At 36.3% G+C, this 7,171-nt stretch overlaps 2 long non-coding RNA genes across 2 annotated transcripts; one reads left to right on the top strand and one right to left on the bottom strand.

Moving 5' to 3' along the window:
- Positions 1–860: 860 nt before the first annotated feature.
- On the top strand, positions 861–1,327 carry LOC122036051. Its single transcript, XR_006127311.1, has 2 exons — positions 861–951; positions 1,038–1,327. It is a non-coding gene; the product is annotated as an uncharacterized LOC122036051 (long non-coding RNA).
- Positions 1,328–5,492: 4,165 nt separating this feature from the next.
- Positions 5,493–6,796, bottom strand: LOC122036040. Its single transcript, XR_006127308.1, has 3 exons — positions 6,697–6,796; positions 5,712–5,823; positions 5,493–5,634 (listed from the first exon to the last, which is right to left on the bottom strand). It is a non-coding gene; the product is annotated as an uncharacterized LOC122036040 (long non-coding RNA).
- Between the last annotated feature and the right edge of the window lie 375 nt (positions 6,797–7,171).

Raw genomic sequence — 7,171 nt, 5'->3', positions numbered from 1 at the left:
ACCGCTGTTGTTGGTGTCCATCGCATGGAATTGCTTCTTTAAGTCCAGCAATCTCTTCTTCTGAAAGGCTTTCAGCTATCACTCTTAGAGCCATCTTCTTCAACTTGTCATCAGCACACCTGGGGTTGTAGGCAATCAAGAAATTTTGTATGAAAACTTTCATACATGTAAATCTCGTACTAAATAATATGTCAATGTTATATATACATGTAATTCATACCGTAAGTGTGTTTATATCGTAACTGACAAGTTTTCTTTAGGGCCAACTTCTACTCAAGCTCTTTAAACACTGCATCAAAATAAAAAAATTGGCATTAGTTCTGTGCTAAATGAAAATCATATTTAGAGGAAAAAGCGGGAGTGCTGTAGATGGATATATTAACCAAGCATATTAATGTTTGACCTGTCTTTACAAGTTCTAAGCATATATATTAACCAAGCATATAACCTAAGAGGAATAAGTTACAAAATGCTACTTGATGTTTGACCTGTCTTTATTGGATTTTGCGGCCTCTTGTAGCCAGCACAATGTAATACTTGATGTTGACTCTACCTTTGCAGTTGTTTCGGCTTGAGGAGTGGCAAAGAATGGTGGAGTAGAGGATGGATTTCAGGTATTCATCCGTGCCATCGAGGAAATGACTCCAGTAGGTGACTAGCATGTTGACCAGGGCATGCTTGGAGAAGATGACTTGTTTCAGAAGCTTTTTAGATCAAAGATACGAAGTGCATTGTTATAAAACTAGATGCACGAACACTTGCTTATACGGTTCTTGAAATAAAATACATTCGTAACCGTCACTAGCCCAAGCTCAATAAGGAAAATTCACGGTAAATGTGCATAGTATAAATTATAGTATACCTAACCTCACTATAGGAGTCCTGGTTTCCATACTGGTCATATTCGCTACTGTCATTTTCAAGCTTCTCTTCGGCAGAAAGAAACCTCAAGTGAGCTTACTGTCTTGCAGTGACTTCACCATTCGTTCCTGTCTACAACTTATGCATGATTTAACTTTTATTGTTTTGCATCACAGTCACCGGCTCCACCAGCTGCTACTGTCGCACCAGCTGCTCAACCCCAGAACCCTGATTCTGTAGAGTCTGAAGTTCTAGGAAGCAGTGAAGAGAAAGAAGAGGAAGGGAAGGATGATGTATCAGCACCACGCCCTAGGAGATCTAGGAGGGAGACATAAAGGTAATCAGGTCTTCAAATTTCGTGTGCTATAAATATATTCAGTCTTCAGTTTGAAGCTTCAGAAGTTAACTTGGAAAAGATGGATTTTTAGTTTATCTTTCCTCTCTTCTTGTTTTTCTTAGAATCAACTTGAAAAAGATGGATTGTACTATAATTTTTTGATGTACTTAAAAATCAGTAGTAGTTCCTGGGTACTGTTTTATGTGTCTAAACAGCTTATCATCCATAGCTTTGAAGTTTGCCTATTTACATGCATCTCATTGCTCTGAAGAGTGATTCTTAGTATTACGTCTTGCAATTCCGTTGGTAGCCTACTATTTATGTTATTTGACATGCCTAATTGTATCTGTCTAACACATTGAAATGGTATCTAGAGAAAATGGACATGATGACTATAAACTCAGTGTCAACTTAGGTTATAGACATTTTTGTGTGAATACTTGAGCTATGGATGGGTGTTTAAACTTGCTAGTTTAATACAAAGAGTGTTGAAATGAGTGAACTAGACAATTCAAACAAGTTGGATAGATCGGGCAAGTCCATTAGGCTTGCATGTGTTAAGTGGGTCATATAAGTTGAATTGACCCAAGTCACACTAACCAAGTTAACCAGTTTGGTAGGCTCGGCTGAAAGGATTTGCCAAACGGGTTGAGCAGCCTAAATAGAAGTTATATTGATAGCCACCAACCTAATTGTTCACAAATATCTGTATAAGTTATTAAGGGTGTTCATAGAAGTTGATCCTTTAGCCGTGTCTGTTAGATGGTCAAATCTAGGCGCCAACTCAAAAATGTTGGCGTCCAAGTGTTAGTGTTCAACTACTTCTGATTTTCTTCATCTTTGAATTGTTAAATACATAGGGTATTTATAGGGAATACTCAAGATGTATCTAAATAAATACATGAACCAATATTAAATGACATACATTCATCATCCGAAGAGTCATTCATGAATCCTCCAATATTCATGCTCCAGATGACCATACATTAGATTATAAGTCCAATTAATTTGATTGCAAGGTTGTAAACAGTCCTTGAGGGCTATTGATAGTGATTCCAGTACGTACTGGAAAATAATGGAACAAACCTATGAAACAGCTATCAAGGATTCACTTCAACTTTCCTAAACCAAAGAAGAAACAGATGGATTACAAAAGAAAACAATTTGCACCATCAAACTGAAACTTATAATAAGCCTTAATAAATTAATGAAAAAAGAATTGTTTAGAAGTTCACTGAGAAACATATGAAAATACAACAAATGCAATTGCAAAAAAAAAATAAAAAACTAGTATCCAATTAACTTTTTTTTATACTTTCAGATCAAAAGGTCAAATTTATATACTTTGGTTCATGTTCAAGCAAGAGGATAACAATCTCATCGACAGTTAGTATTTCCTTTTAATATAGAACACTAAAAAGAAGGAATATCAATGATGAAACAAACCTGAAAATGCGAGCTACTGAGGCAGCGAGCAATCTGCTTGAACAAGGTAATCATGCAGCGTTGGAACTCTGTCGTGAGCATCAAAGACCAAATATTACCAAATATTAAGATCACTGACAAACCAAATAATACCTTATTTTTAACAGCTATCTAGAGGATCTGGCTTTTTGACTTGAAGCTGGTTCAAAGAAGACAAATCAAATATACAAATACTAAGATGAAAGCATAATGAAGTAGTTAACTTTTTCTACTTTACCTGATTATAAGATCTACAGCTTCTTGCTCAGTATTTTGCTGCATGAGTAATTATTAGAAAAACAAACCCAATAGTGGAACAAAAGCTAGATAAAGAAACTAGATAATTTACACTGACGAACTTTATAGAATAACATATAATACATTGCTTTGTACTTGCATATTAATCCAGAAAACATCCTTTCACCTAAGTGACAATTTTTCCAAAACATCATCATTCACAAAACATCATCATTCACTAAAAATTTTCACAAGTTTTTAAACTTCAGTGACAACTTTTCTTTGGGGTCAACTGCTCAAGGTCGATCTGGTAACTATGCACTGCATCAAAAAAATTGGCATTAACTATGATTCCACCAAAAAAACCACCATTCCATGAACTTAAATCTAAATAGAATTATGGCAACTATCATTCCATACCTATTCATAAATATGATCTTGTATGCACTCCGCCAACTCGGACCGAACCTCATCAATTTGTTCACGAGAGTACCCTTTTTTTGTGAACTGTGAGCATACACAATTTATGTTAATGGAAAAAATAATCAACACTGATCACTTTGCAATTTTAAATAGTTTATGTCAAATAATTTGAGATAAGCTAAATAATGTTACTATTGATTGCAGCGAATCTCTCTCAATAGTCTCAACTTCTTCAATAATTTCTCTCATAAATCGCATCACAAAAAACCACATTGTTTCGCATCCGGTTGTTGAGGAGCCTATATATAGTAATTAGAGTCAAATTGTTAATGAAAATTATACACATTACAATATATGTTAAACAAAAGTACACATACCTTAACTACTTCCCACTTAACATTTTTCCTACCTTTCCTTCCCTTGGTTGAATTAAACAATTTTAAGGCCCTTCATACGCTAAGAATATTTGTTAAATAAGATTTTTATTATAATAAATATTTACTAAAAGAAATCTGAACTCACATTTCCATTACGTATTTTGAATCATCATCGCGAATGCGGCAACTTAGGGAATCCAGCAGGTAAATAGCATCCTTGTAAGGTTCAATAACACTAAGATTCCAATGGAAACTAGGCAAATACATAGGATTAGATCATAAAATTGAATAAATTATCGAAAGGAAGCAATTGAAAGTGATGTTTTACTTCTTGCTTACCCGACATTACATGGCACTAACACTAGTTGATCTGTTGATACACTTGTCAGCTTATCTGCTAAAAGAGTTGCCCTTTGATTCAGGGTTTCAAGCTTAACTGATTTGTCTTGTGCCGTTTTTGCCAGATATGGGAATTTGTGAGGATTCATAAATCTGAATTTCTTTGTCTTGGTATCTTTCACCATCTTTTTATACAGACACCTATCATTGCAAAGAAAAAAAATATTTAGATACTAAATAATAAAATTTAGATACAAAACACTCATAATAAGTTGGAAAAATAATGATCACTCATAACACTACGTTATGGCTGATGATAGTAACATCCATACATGAGAACTTACTATGAACAGTCTTGCATATTAAACATACCAGAAATGTATACATGCAAATTCTTTTATTTCTTGAGGACAAGCACATTTAAGATACTTAAAAATATACAAGAAAAAAGATATGAGCAAAGTACTTCCTGTCTAGAAGAACAAATGGCAGAAGGCAAACATTAAGGGCCGGTTGAAAATGAATGAGCTATATTTATGTAAAGTGTACCACATCAATTGATATTAGTAAACCTCTCAATAGAAATGATGAACTATTAACTTAATGAGAATAACATGGTATGAGAAAATTACTAGAAGTTGAATTTTTCAAGAGTAAACTTGTTCACACAACAATATTAGTAAACTTCTTGCAGTTCAAATCATAATAAGTTGGTGAAATTGTAACAATAAACCATAATAAGTTGCTAAAATTGGGAAGCAAACATGTGATGAAAAAGTTGCTGAAATTGCTTAAATAAACTTACTTACCATATGTAGGCAACGATCAAATTTCCTGAAATTCAAGCTATGCAAGGAATGGCTGTTAAACTCCTCATTGCACTGCTTGCCTTGGCTTCCTCAATACAAATGTAGGACAAAACAATTATGGATTAACAACTGCATTTCCTCCAAATTCAAGTTCGGTTCTTCCTCTGAAAAAAAGTATCTCATAGTATTAGAAATATTATTATTATGAAAAGCTCCAACACTCACATTTAAGAGAAGACGAATTTTAACCCTAAGATCATGATAATCTATCTGTAAGACCTCTCCCTACCAACTAAGTTAAGCTAATTGGCACCCTCAACCTGATTATCAATCTATCCATCTATTGCAATGTTTCTTTTTGATTTCCTTCTTGTTATTGCAAGTCATCAAACATCTCAACAATTTCCACAAGGTTCTGAATCCTTGGAATGATAAATGCACACCAGAGCACGAAGCATCAAAGGACAATAATAGCAGGAAACTGAACTATTCTTAAACTCAGACAACAATAATTACAACAGTGAAAGAACTCACCTGTTATTTGAATAAGCAATTCTCTTCAAAGCTCTAAATCGTCCCTCCCTGTGTCGTAATTTGTCTGCCATCTCGTGGACACTCTCACTTCTCAGGCCTACTCCTCTTGTGGCTTGGTTGCCTCACTGCGGAGCTCCACTCGGACGATGCTTCCACGGATTTGGTGAAGGAGAGGGAGAGATCAGCGTAGAGGTCGACGACACGCCGGATGTTATTGTTGAGCTCTCTGATCAAGCCCACATTGCGGCTGAGGCTGTCAGGGATCTTTGACTCGTGATTCTGATTGATCTCATTGATCAGTAATCTGTTTTGATCTAAGATGCTTTGCACCTGAAGGAAGCTCTTCTGGAAGGATTGGAAGACTTTGCTATCCACTTGGGTTCCATTGCCGAAGACTGAGAAGTTGTCTCCTTCCATCATCCTTCCTCTTTGTCACACACCCCTGATCAAATCAAAAGAAGCAAAGGGAACAAAACAAAACAAAGAAGAAAAGTTTGAAAGGCATCAGCTTTAAGTGACTAGAGGAACACGCAGTTGGAAAAGCAAATGTGAGATCACTCATAGTGGCGTAGTGCACTACTACTGTGAATTGAGAACAATCACCTTTTCTGAATCAATAAGGAACTGATACGAGATCCTACGGAAAATGATGCAGTGAAGAAGAGCATTGACGAAAAAAACTTTGATCGAGTCAGGATATATTTAGTACAAACCAACATCTCTACAAAGACATAGAGATGATCATGAGGGCAGAGCAAGGGCGGAAGACTGAAGAGAGAGACAGGAATCTACTGTAAAGTTGTCAGGCTCGAGAGGCATGAGAGACAAGTATTGTGGAAAAATAATGGCCTCGGCAGCTCCTTTTCATAAAGAAAAGGGGTATCAAATGGCATGGTTCTCTTTGCATGATGGCATTTGGAAAGCAAGCTCATCCAATTCCCCAAGATCTATTTTTTACATAGTCCATTGAACAAATCTCACATTGAATCAATCCATCAATCTGGACTGAAAGCAAGAGGAGAATATGTACGGAAAGAAAATAAAAACGAGCATACAAATACAAAAATGGAAAGCATGTACAGAAATTTAGGGCAAATGAGAAAACCGACATAGATTGGATTTCGAAGCCAAATTCTTTAACATAAGATACATACTAAAACATGATCTTTACGGAAGCCTCTTGATCGTTTCCTTAAAGCAAGAGTAGCAAGGCAGAAAACACGAATCCGGCAAGTGAGAAACAAAATCTAAAAACCCTACAAGAAAAGGCATAATCTTTGCGCTTCCAAATCGGGGAGTAAGATTTGGGACAAACCTCGAAGATGAGGGTCACGGGTATAGAGGAGAAGCTTCGAAGCCCTCGACGATGGAGGATTGCACCAGAAGTTGGAGGAAAAGAAGATAAAAAAGAAAAGATCTGGGACGGGCCTGCGGAGAGGGGGAGGGAGGAGAAGGCGATGTGGGAGAGAAGGCGGAGATGGAGAGGAGAAGGCGCTCGTGGAGAGGAGAAGGAGAGGAGAAGGCACTCGTGGAGAGGAGTGGAGAGGAGAACTCGTGGAGAGGAGTGGTGAGGAGAAGGCGCGCGCGCGTTGAGGGTTTAGAGTTTAGCAAAGCGAGGGCTGCGAATTTATTTTAAGTGAGTTTAGGGGAAACATACACAACACTTTAAAAAATGTTTTTTAAAAAAATGTTGTCTTTGACCATAAACAACAACACTAAAGACAACACTTCATTAAAAACCGTTGTCTTTAGTAAAAAGTAAATACCATAGACAACGCTTTTCACTAAAA

Source organism: Zingiber officinale, unplaced genomic scaffold (assembly GCF_018446385.1).
Source record: "Zingiber officinale cultivar Zhangliang unplaced genomic scaffold, Zo_v1.1 ctg131, whole genome shotgun sequence".
Classification (NCBI taxonomy): domain Eukaryota; kingdom Viridiplantae; phylum Streptophyta; class Magnoliopsida; order Zingiberales; family Zingiberaceae; genus Zingiber; species Zingiber officinale.
The sequence above is the reverse complement of the archived record's forward strand: the minus strand, read 5'-3'. Positions and strand labels throughout refer to the sequence as shown.